Source organism: Manis pentadactyla, chromosome 4 (assembly GCF_030020395.1).
Source record: "Manis pentadactyla isolate mManPen7 chromosome 4, mManPen7.hap1, whole genome shotgun sequence".
Taxonomy (NCBI): Eukaryota; Metazoa; Chordata; class Mammalia; order Pholidota; family Manidae; genus Manis; species Manis pentadactyla.
In genome coordinates, this window is record NC_080022.1 from 157,131,573 (window position 1) to 157,144,132 (window position 12,560).

Below are 12,560 nucleotides of genomic sequence, written 5' to 3' on the forward strand. Positions count from 1 at the left end.
TAAAGGAGCCATGGACATACAATGGGGAAATGACAGTCTCTTCAACAGATGGTGCTGGCAAAACTGGACAACTACATGTAAGAGAATGAAACTGGATCACTGTCTAACCCCATACACAAAAGTAAATTCGAAATGGATCAAAGACTTGAACGTAAGTCATGAAACCATAAAACTCTTAGAAAAAAACATTGATAAAAGTCTCTTAGGAGGGGCGGAAGATGGCGGCGTGAGTAGAGCAGCGGAAATCTCCTCCCAAAACCACATATATCTATGAAAATATAACAAAGACAACCCTTCCTAGAATAAAGACCAGAGGACACAGGACAATATCCAGACCACATCCGCACCTGAGAGAACCCAGCGCCTCGCGAAGGGGGTAAGATACAAGCCCCGGCCCCGCGGGAGCCGAGCGCCCATCCCCCCAGCTCCCGGCGGGAGAAGAGCAGGCAGAGCGGGAGGGAGACGGAGCCCAGGGCTGCTGAACACCCAGCCCCAGCCATCCGGACCAGAGCGCAGACACAGTATGTGCCCAGGGGGCCCTGGATGCTAGAGAAACAGGGCAGCAAGAACAGTGAGCGGACACCGGTGCCCTGGCGCCGGAGGAAACCAGAAAAATGTGTGACCATTTTTTTTTTTTTTTTTTTTTTTGCTGTTTTGTTCTGGCGAGCGCTTTTTTGAAGTCTAAAAGGGATAGGGCCCCCAATACTAGGGAAACAGGGCAGCAAGACTGGTGAGGAGATGCCTGAGGCTGGCGCCGGAGAATAAAGAAAAACGAGCGACCACTTTTTTTTTTTTAATTAAAAAAAAAAATTTTTTTTTTTTTTTGTGGTCATTCTTTTGTTTTGGCAGGTGCTTTTTGGAAGTCTTAAAGGGGCAGGGTGGGACACTTAATCCAGAGGTAGGGAATCCGGGGATCTCTGGGCACCATAACCACTGGGCTGCAGGGAGCAGGGAGGCCCCTTACGGAGATAAATAGCCTCCAGGCCGCTCCCCCTCCAACGCGACTCCACCACTTTGGAGTAGCAGCCCGAGACAGGCCACACCCACAGCAACAGCGGATATAAACTCCATAGCAGCCCGGCAGGAAGCAGAAACCCTGTCTGCGTGCAGCTGCCCAGCACAAGCCACTAGAGGTCGCTGTTCTCCCAGGAGAGGAGGGCCACAAACCAACAAGAAGGGAAGTTCTTCCAGCCGTCACTCGTCCCAGCTCTTCAAACTATTCCTATCACCATGAAAAGGCAAAGCTACAGGCAGACAAAGATCACAGAGACAACAACAGAGAAGGAGACAGACCTAACCAGTCTTCCTGACAAGAATTCACAATAAGAATCATAAACATGCTGACAGAGATGCAGAGAAATACGCAAGAGAAATGGGATGAAGTCGGGAGGGAGATCACAGATTCCAGAAAGGAGATCACAGAAATGAAACAAACTCTGGAAGGGTTTATAAGCAGAATGGATAGGATGCAAGAGGCCATTGATGGAACTGAAACCAGAGAACAGGAACGCATAGAAGCTGACATAGAGAGAGACAAAAGGATCTCCAGGAATGAAACAATGTTAAGGAAACTGTGTGACCAATCCAAAAGGAACAATATCCGTATTATAGGGGTTCCAGAAGAAGAAGAGAGAGGAAAAGAGAAGGAAAGTATCTTAGAAGAAATAATTGCTGAAAACTTCCCCAAACTGGGGGAGGAAATAATCGAACAGACCACGGAAATACACAGAACCCCAAACAGAAAGGATCCAAGGAGGACAACACCAAGACACATAATAATTAAAATGGCAAAGATCAAGGACAAAGAAAGAGTTTTAAAGGCAGCTAGAGAGAAAAAGGTCACCTATAAAGGAAAACCTATCAGGCTAACATCAGACTTCTCGACAGAAACCCTACAGGCCAGAAGAGAATGGCATGATATATTTAATACAATGAAACAGAAGGGCCTTGAACCAAGGATACTGTATCCAGCACGACTATCATTCAAATATGACGGTGGGATTAAACAATTCCCAGACAAACAAAAGCTGAGGGAATTTGCTTCCCACAAACCACCTCTACAGAACATCTTACAGGGACTGCTCTAGATGGGAGCACTCCTAGAAAGAGCACAGCACAAAACACCCAACATATGAAGAATGGAGGAGGAGGAATAAGAAGGGAGAGAAGAAAAGAATCTCCAGACAGTATATATAACAGCTCAATAAGCGAGCTAAGTTAGGCAGTAAGATACTAAAGAGGCTAACCTTGAACCTCTGATAACCACAAACTTAAAGCCTGCAATGGCAATAAGTACATATCTTTCAATAGTCACCCTAAATGTTAATGGGCTGAATGCACCAATCAAAAGACATAGAGTAATATAATGGATAAAAAAGCAAGACCCATCTATATGCTGCTTACAAGAAACTCACCTCAAACCCAAAGACATGTACAGACTAAAAGTCAAGGGATGGAAAAACATACTTCAGGCAAACAACAGCAAGAAGAAAGCAGGGGTTGAAGTACTAATATCAGACAAAATTGACTTCAAAACAAAGAAAATAACAAGAGATAAAGAAGGACACTACATAATGATAAAGGGCTCAGTCTAACAAGAGGATATAACCATTCTAAATATATATGCACCCAACACAGGAGCACCAGCATATGTGAAACAAATACTAACAGAACTAAAGGGGGATATAGACTGCAATGCATTCATTCTAGGAGACTTCAACACACCACTCACCCCAAAGGATAGATCCACCGGGCAGAAAATAAGTAAGGACACGGAAGCACTGAACAACACAGTAGAGCAGATGGACCTAATAGACATCTATAGAACTCTACATCCAAAAGCAACAGGATATACATTCTTCTCAAGTGCACATGGAACATTCTCCAGAATAGACCACATACTAGGCCACAGAAAGAGCCTCAGTAAATTCCAAAAGATTGAAATCCTACCTACCAACTTTTCAGACCACAAAGGCATAAAACTAGAAATAAACTGTACAAATAAAGCAAAGAGGCTCACAAACTCATGGAGGCTTAACAACACGCTCCTAAATAATCAATGGATCAATGACCAAATCAAAATGGAGATCCAGCAATATATGGAAACAAATGACAACAACAACACTAAGCCCCAACTTCTGTGGGACACAGCAAAAGCAGTCTTAAGAGGAAAGTGTACAGCAATCCAAGCATATTTTAAAAAGGGAGAACAATCCCAAATGAATGATCTAATGTCACAATTATCGAAATTGGAAAAAGAAGAACAAATGAGGCCTAAGGTCAGCAGAATGAGGGATATAATAAAGATCAGAGAAGAAATAAATAAAATTGAGAAGAATAAAACAATAGCAAAAATCAATGAAAGCAAGAGCTGGTTCTTTGAGAAAATAAACAAAATAGATAAGCCTCTAGCCAGACTTATTAAGAAGAAAAGAGAGTCAACACAAATCAACAGTATCAGAAACAACAAAAGGAAAAATCACGATGGACCCCACAGAAATACAAAGAATTATTAGAGAATATTATGAAAACCTATATGCTAACAAGCTGGGAAACCTAGGAGAAATGGACAACTTCCTAGAAAAATACAACCTTCTAAGACTCACCCAGAAAGAAACAGAAAATCTAAACAGACCAATTACCAGCAACGAAATTGAAGCGGTAATCAAAAAACGACCAAAGAACAAAACCCCCGGGCCAGATGGATTTACCTCAGAATTTTATCAGACATACACGGAAGTCATAATACTCATTCTCCTTAGAGTTTTCCAAAAAATAGAGGAGGAGGGGATACTCCCAAACTCGTTCTATGAAGCTAACATCACCCTAATACCAAAACCAGGCAAAGACCCCACCAAAAAAGAAAACTACAGCCCAATATCCCTGATGAACGTAGATGCAAAAATACTCAACAAAATATTAGCAAACCGAATTCAAAAATACATCAAAAGGTTCATACACCATGACCAAGTGGGATTCATCCCAGGGATGCAAGGATAGTACAACATTTGAAAGTCCATCAACATCATACACAACATCAACAAAAGGAAAGACAAAAACCACATGATCATCTCCATAGATGCTGAAAAAGCATTTGACAAAGTTCAACATCCATTCATGATAAAAACTCTCAGCAAAATGGGAATAGAGGGCAAGTGCCTCAACATAATAAAGGCCATCTATGATAAACCCACAGCCAACATTATATTGAACAGCGAGAAGATGAAAGCATTTCCTCTGAGATCGGGAACTAGACAGGGATGCCCACTCTCTCCACTGTTATTTAACATAGTACTGGAGGTCCTAGCCACAGCAATCAGACAAAACAAAGAAATACAAGGAATCCAGATTGGTAAAGAAGAAGTTAAACTGTCACTATTTGCAGATGACATGATACTGTACATAAAAAACCCTAAAGACTCCACCCCAAAACTACTAGAACTGATATCGGAATACAGCAAAGTTGCAGGATACAAAATCAACACACAAAAATCTGTGGCTTTCCTATATACTAACAATGAACCAACAGAGAGAGAAATCAGGAAAACAACTCCATTCACAATTGCATCAAAAAAAATAAAATACCTAGGAATAAACCTAACCAAAGAAGTGAAAGACTTATACTCTGAAAACTACAAGTCACTCTTAAGAGAAATTAAAGGGGACACTAACAGATGGAAACTCATCCCATGCTCGTGGCAAGGAAGAATTAATATCGTCAAAATGGCCATCCTGCCCAAAGTAATATACAAATTTGATGCAATCCCTATGAAACTACCAGCAACATTCTTCAATGAACTGGAACAAATAATTCAAAAATTCATATGGAAACAACAAAGACCCCGAATAGCCAAAGCAATCCTGAGAAAGAAGAATAAAGTAGGGGGGATCTCACTCCCCAACTTCAAGCTCTACTATAAAGCCATAGTAATCAAGACAATTTGGTACTGGCACAAGAGCAGAGCCACAGACCAATGGAACAGACTAGAGAATCCAGACATTAACCCAGACATATATGGTCAATTAATATTTGATAAAGGAGCCATGGACATACAATGGCGAAATGACAGTCTCTTCAACAGATGGTGCTGGCAAAACTGGACAGCTACATGTAGGAGAATGAAACTGGACCATTGTCTAACCCCATATACAAAAGTAAACTCAAAATGGATCAAAGACCTGAATGTAAGTCATGAAACCATTAAACTCTTGGAAGAAAACATAGGCAAAAACCTCTTAGACATAAACATGAGTGACCTCTTCTTGAACATATCTCCCCGGGCAAGGAAAACAACAGCAAAAATGAGTAAGTGGTACTATATTAAGCTGAAAAGCTTCTGTACAGCAAAAGACACCATCAATAGAACAAAAAGGAACCCTACAGTATGGGAGAATATATTTGAAAATGACACATCCGATAAAGGCTTGACGTCCAGAATATATAAAGAGCTCACACGCCTCAACAAACAAAAAACAAATAACCCAATTAAAATATGGGCAGAGGAACTGAACAGACAGTTCTCCAAAACAGAAATACAGATGGCCAACAGACACATGAAAAGATGCTCCACATCGCTAATTATCAGAGAAATGCAAATTAAAACTACAATGAGGTATCACCTCACACCAGTAAGGATGGCTGCCATCCAAAAGACAGAGAACAACAAATGTTGGCGAGGCTGTGGAGAAAGGGGAACCCTCCTACACTGCTGGTGGGAATGTAAGTTAGTTCAACCATTGTGGAAAGCAGTATGGAGGTACATCAAAATGCTCAAAACAGACCTACCATTTGACCCAGGAATTGCACTCCTAGGAATTTACCCTAAGAATGCAGCAATCAAGTATGAGAAAGATCAGTGCACCCCTATGTTTATCGCAGCACTATTTACAATAGTCAAGAATTGGAAGCAACCTAAATGTCCATCGATAGATGAATGGATAAAGAAGATGTGGTACATATACACAATGGAATACTACTCAGCCATAAGAAAAGGGCAAATCCAACCATTTGCAGCAACATGGATGGAGCTGGAGGGTGTTATGCTCAGTGAAACAAGCCAAGCGGAGAAAGAGAAATACCAAATGATTTCACTTATCTGTGGAATATAAGAACAAAGGAAAAACTGAAGGAACAAAACAGCAGCAGAATCACAGAACTCAAGAATGGACTAACAGGTACCAAAGGGAAAGGGAGTGGGGAGGATGGGTGGGTGGGGAGGGATAAGGGGCGGGGAGAAGTAGGGGGGTACTAAGATTAGCATGCATGGGGGGGTGGGAGAAAGGGGAGGGCTGGACAACACGGAGAAGGCAAGTAGTGATTCTACAACATTTTGCTATGCTGATGGACAGTGACTGTAAGGGGGTTTGTGGGGGTTACCTGGTATGGGGGAGAGCCTAGTAAACATAATATTCGTCATGCAAGTGTAGATTAGTGATACCAAAAAAAAAAAAAAGGGAGGGGGGGGCAGTTCCTGTGTGGTAACCTCCAATGAGTTCTACACAAGAGTATAAAGGGCATATAAAAGTGTACGCAAAGGGTCTGTTTGTGTTTATACAGAGGATCAAAGCCTAATTGGGCTACCACGAAAATGAACTAAGATACGATATGAAAAAGAACTTCCAACATCAGCACTCTCTGGAAGACTCATGCCAGAAGATGATCATCAAAAAACCCCAACAAAGATCCACGCACTGCTACAGCTGTAGATGCACTCATCCCACCAGTTCCTGGACTTGCCATGGGAATGAGGAAGGAGATATCTAAGCTGGCCTGTGCATACAGTAAAACAAATTTGACTGGATCTATACTGTTGGAACCCAATCAAGAATTAGGAGAAGTGCAAATTGTAGCGCTCCAAAATCTTACAACTACAGACTATTTACTGTTAAAAGAACATAAGGGATGTGAACATTCCCCAGGAATGGGTTGTTTTGATTTGTCTGATTTCTCTCAGACTGTTCAAGTTCAGTTGGACAATATCCACCATATCATAGATAAGTTTTCACAAATGCCTAAGGTGCCTAACTGGTTTTCTTGGTTTCACTGGAGATGGCTGGTAATTACAGGTATGCTTTGGTTATGTAACTATACTCCTATTATGTTAATGTGTGTGCGCAATTTAAGTAGTAGCTTAAAACCTATACATGCTGAAGTTACTCTACAAGAAGATATGTCAATGAAATAATCAATCTTCCCATGTTTTCTGCCACATGCTACTTCTATAGCTTTTCTTCTTCCTTCCTAATTACAACCCTTAAATAGAATTCGTGCCTCATATCAAATTTACGGAGTATCATAATTCTTCCAAGTGGTAAAGATACCTCAAGACAAATGCTGGGCATAGAAGCTACAGGGCATAAATATGCAAAGAAATAAAAAGCTAACCTTTTCAAACAATAAGGCTTCTCTCTCACTTACCAACTTTACATTTCCCTGTATGGCCCCGGAAGATGACTGGTTAGCCAGAGACGGGTAAGATTCCTCAAGGGAGGAACAACCTAAGACAGGCACAGTCGCAGGGGGGTCATCAGGTGAGAAATTGGGGATCAACAGAGGTGAGGCTTAGAACCTCACCCCCCCGTTCTGAGAGAAATCTTCTGCATACGTGGATGTTTTATTGCCCTTGTCCAGCTTGGATTAACACATAGTCTACAGGCACACACCTGATCATCTACATTTGCTCTCTTACAACACTAAACTATGTTTTCTACCTTTATCTTGTATCTACCTACCACTTCAGCATTTTATTAAAAATAATAATAATAAAGAGAGAAATGTGGTATCCACATATAAATCAAGTATAAAAATCAAATGAGTATTCATATTTGAACTGACTGTTTATAGTTCATAATGCATGAGCAAAACCGAAGGTTTCTGTGATGGCTCCCCTTGTACTGTTCACCATGTAAGAACTTATTCACTATGTAAGAATTTGTTCTCCATGTAAGAACTTGTTTGTTATGCCTCAGAAGATTGGAGACTGACGAAAATTAGGCTTGGGGTGGATTAATGATTGTGCATTGAGCATTGACTCACCTATACAGAATTTTATTGTTGTTAACAACCATTTGATCAATAAATATGAGAGATGCCCTCACAAAAAAAAAAAAAAAAAAAAAAGAGTATTCACTTCCAATGGTAAAATAATAAGTAACCGGTATGTAATGAATATAGTCAAGATATTGTAACAGCTTGGTATGGTGATAGCTGGTACCTAGAATTGTCATGTATATAAATGTTGAATCACTATGTTGTACACCTGAAACTAATGTAATGTAATACCGTGTGTTAACTACCCTTCAATAAAAAAATAATTATCTACAAAAAAAAAAAAAAAAAAAAGTCTCTTAGACATAAACATGCGTGACTTCTTCTTGAACATATCTCCCCGAGCAAGGGAAACAAAAGCAACAATAAACAAGTGGGACTATATCAAGCTGAAAAGCTTCTGTACAGCAAAGGACACCATCAACAGAACAAAAAGGTATCCTACAGTATGGGAGAATACATTCATAAATGACAGATCCGATAAAGGGTTGACATCCAAAATACATAAAGAGCTCACACACCTCAACAAACAAAAAGCAAATAATCCAATTTAAAAATGGGCAGAGGAACTGAATAGACAGTTCTCTAAAGAAGAAATTCAGATGGCCAAAAGACACATGAAAAGATGCTCCACATCGCTTGTCATCAGAGAAATGCAAATTAAAACCACAATGAGATATCACCTCACACCAGTAAGGATCGCCACCATCCAAAAGACAAACAACTAGAAATGTTTGTGAGGTTGTGGAGAAAGGGGAACCTTCCTACACTGCTGGTGGGAATGTAAATTAGTTCAACCATTGTGGAAAGCAGTATGGAGGTTCCTCAGAATGCTCAAAATAGAAATACCATTTGACCCAGGAATTCCACTCCTAGGAATTTACCCTAAGAATGCAGCAGCCCAGTTTGAAAAAGACAGATGCACCCCTATGTTTATCGCAGCACTATTTACAATAGCCAACCTAAATGTCCATCAGTAGATGAATGGGTAAAGAAGATGTGATACATATACACAATGGGATACTACTCAGCCATAAGAAAAAAACAGATCCTACCATTCGCAACAACATGGATGGAGCTAGATGGTATTATGCTCAGTGAAATAAGCCAGGCGGAGAAAGACAAGTACCAATTGATTTCACTCATATGTGGAGTTTAAGAACAAAGGAAAACTGACGGAACAAAACAGCAGCAAAATCACAGAACCCAAGAATGGACTAACAGTTACCAAAGGGAAAGGGACTGGTGATGATGGGTGGGAAGGGAGGGATAAGGGCGGGGAAAAAGAAAGGGGGCATCATGATTAGCATGTATAGTGTTGTTGGGGGGTACGGGGAGGGCTGTGCAATACAGAGAAGACAGGTGGTGATTATACAGCATCTTACTACGCTGATGGACAGTGACTGTAGTCGTGTGTGTGTGGGGGTACTTGGTGAGGGGGGGAGCCTGGTAAACATAGTGTTCTTTATGTAATTGTAGATTAATGATAGCAAAAAAAAAAAAAAAAGAACTCCCAGATTCAGTAATTCTTAAAAAATTTAGAACAGCAAAATATCTTAATAGGCACTTCACAAAGGAAGACAGATAAATGGCCAATAATCACATGAAAAAGTGTTCAAAATTACTAGTCTCAGGAAACTGCAAAATAAAACCACAGAGGTATCACTAATACATAACAATGTATAAAATGAAAATGATTGGTAACACTAATGTTGAGGAGGACATGTAGTACAAGCTGTACTCTCCCATACTGCTGATAAGATTTTTAAATGGTACAGCCACTCTGGGAAAAGGGTCAGCAATTTCTTAAAGTTAAACATACACCTACTCAATAATGGAGCAATTTCTTTCTTAGGTATTTATCTAAGAGAAATACCAATAATCATCTACAAAAAACTTGCACAGGCATGTTCAAAATAGCTGTATTCATAAATAGCACCAAACAAGAAACAATTCAAATGTCCACCAGTAGGATAATGGTTAAGTTAATTGTAGTATGCTCATACAATGAATACTATACAACAATAAAAAGAACAAAGCACTAATGCATATAACCACATGGATGAATCTCACATCTTATGTTGACCAAGAAAGACCAAACAGAAAAAGTATCACTATAAAAGGCCAAACAGAAAAAGTATCACTATAATAAAGTACTGTATAAGTCTATGTAATTCTATTTATATGAAGTTTCAGAAGAGGTAAAACCTGAAAAAATCAGCAACGTGGCTGAGTTGGGGGACATGGAATGGCATCTAACTGGGAAGGTGAGGGAATTTTCTGAAGTGATAAAACTGTTCTATATCTTGATAGGGGTGTGGGTTATACAGGTGTATGTATTTCACAAACTGAATTATATATCTAAGATTTACATATTTCACTACATGTAAATTTTACTTCAAAAAAGAAACAAACTAGAAAGAAATACTGAACTCTAGTTATAAAGAGCTGCCTTTTGTGGTGATATAGCTTAGCAGTTTTGAAACTACTTTCGTACATTTGAGGGACAAGGACAACTTGAATATAGACTCTAGACTAGATAGTAGTATTGTATCAATGTTAAATTCCCTAATTTTATAAATGTCTTACAGTTATATAAGAGTTGCCCTTGTTCTTGGTAAATACACAGGTAAATATTTTGTGGTAAGGGAGCACAATGTTTCCAATTTATTCTCAAATGACTCAGAAAAGAACTAAAATGTGTATTTATAAATATATATGTATACATATACATACATATACACATTCATAATATATATATGTGTATATATATATATAGGAAATATAATAAAGCAAATGCAGCAAAATGTTTAAGACTCCTAAAACTAAATAAAAGGTGCACATACAAAGAGGTTCCTTTACTATTCTTTCAACATTTCTATAAATTTGAAATTGCATTACAACAAAAAAGTAAACCAATCTAGACCCAACACAGCCTAGAAAAGGGTACAGCCAGTGAGATAACACACACTCTATGGCTGGTCTTGGCTGCAGACAGAATACATCACACACTCAGAAACATTTTGATAAAAAAAATTATGATCCCCCTAGAAGGAAGCAAAGCTGACATGTAACGAACTAAGTTGTGTCCTATACTGACACATCAAGAAAGGAAAGCAGTTTCAAGACAAAACTATTTTCTAAGAGGTCAAGGGCTGAACTACAACTCCTTTGATTATAGAAAAAAAAAGGGTAATATATTACTATGTACTATAACAAGGCAAAGGTTCACCATACTATTTTCCTTTGCCAGTGCAAGGAAATTAACTCTCAGCCAGGAACTATTTCAAACAACTAAGTTAAAGGATAAGAAAATGTAAAAATTGTTTATCGTCAGTTTCATGTCAGGCTAGGTACAGGGTAACCAAAAAATGCTCAGTGAATTACTGGAGATATATCAAATGGAGATATTCCATGTACATAGATAGGAAGACTCAATACTGCCAAGATGTTAGTTCTTCCCAATTTGATCTATAGATTCAATACAATCCCAATTAAAGTCCCATAAGGTTCTTTTGTGGATATCAACAAACCAGTTCTAAGTATATACAGAAAAGGAAAATATGCAGGATAGAAAAATGGTGTCGAAAGGGAAGAGCATAGTCAGAGAACTCACCCTATTAAACTTCAGGAGTTACTATAAAGCTCCAAAAATAAAGACAGTGTGGTATTGACAGAAGAATAGAAAACTAGGTCAATGGAACAGAATACAGGGCCCAGAAACAGACCCACAAAAATATGGTCAAATGATCTTTGACAATGATAATGATCTTTCTCAGTGAAGAAAGGATGGCCTTTTGAACAAATGGGGCTGGAACAAATGGACATCCAACTCCTAGAAGATAACATAAGGGAAAATCTAGAGAATTTTGGGTATTGGTGATGACTTTTCAGATACAATACCAAAGTCATGACCCAAGAAAGAAATGATTCATAAGCTGGATTTCATTAAAATTAAAAAATTCTGCTCTTTGAAAGACAATCAAGATAATAAGAAAACAAGACACAGATTGGGAGAAAATATTTGCAAAAAATATATCTTATAAAGGACTCTTATCCAAAATATAAAAAGAAACCTTAAAACTCAACATTAAGAAAACAAACAACACAATTAAAAAAGATCTAGACAGACACCTTCCTAAAGAAGATTTACAAATGGGAAGTAAGCATATAAAAAGATGGTTAACATTCCATGTCATCAGGGAACTACAAATTAAAACAATGAGATACTGCCACACACCTATCAGAATGACCAAATCCAAAACAGTAACACACCCAAATGCTGGTGAGGATGTGAGGAGCAACAGGAATTCTCAAAGACTCGTTGCTGGCAGGAATACACTATGGTGCAGACACTTTGGAGGACAGTTTGACAGTTTTTTACAAATCTAAGCATATTCTTATATGCCCTAGCAATGAATTGAAAACCTATGTCCACACAAGAATCTGCACACAGATGTTCAAAGCAGCTTTATTCATAATTGCCAAAACTTGAAAGCAAGCTGTCCTTCAA

At 38.9% G+C, this 12,560-nt stretch overlaps 1 protein-coding gene across 2 annotated transcripts in view; it reads right to left on the reverse strand.

The window, feature by feature from the left end:
- DHX40 (DEAH-box helicase 40) overlaps positions 1 to 12,560 on the reverse strand; it is a 55,875-nt gene that overhangs the window by 22,285 nt on the left and 21,030 nt on the right. The window lies entirely within an intron of this gene.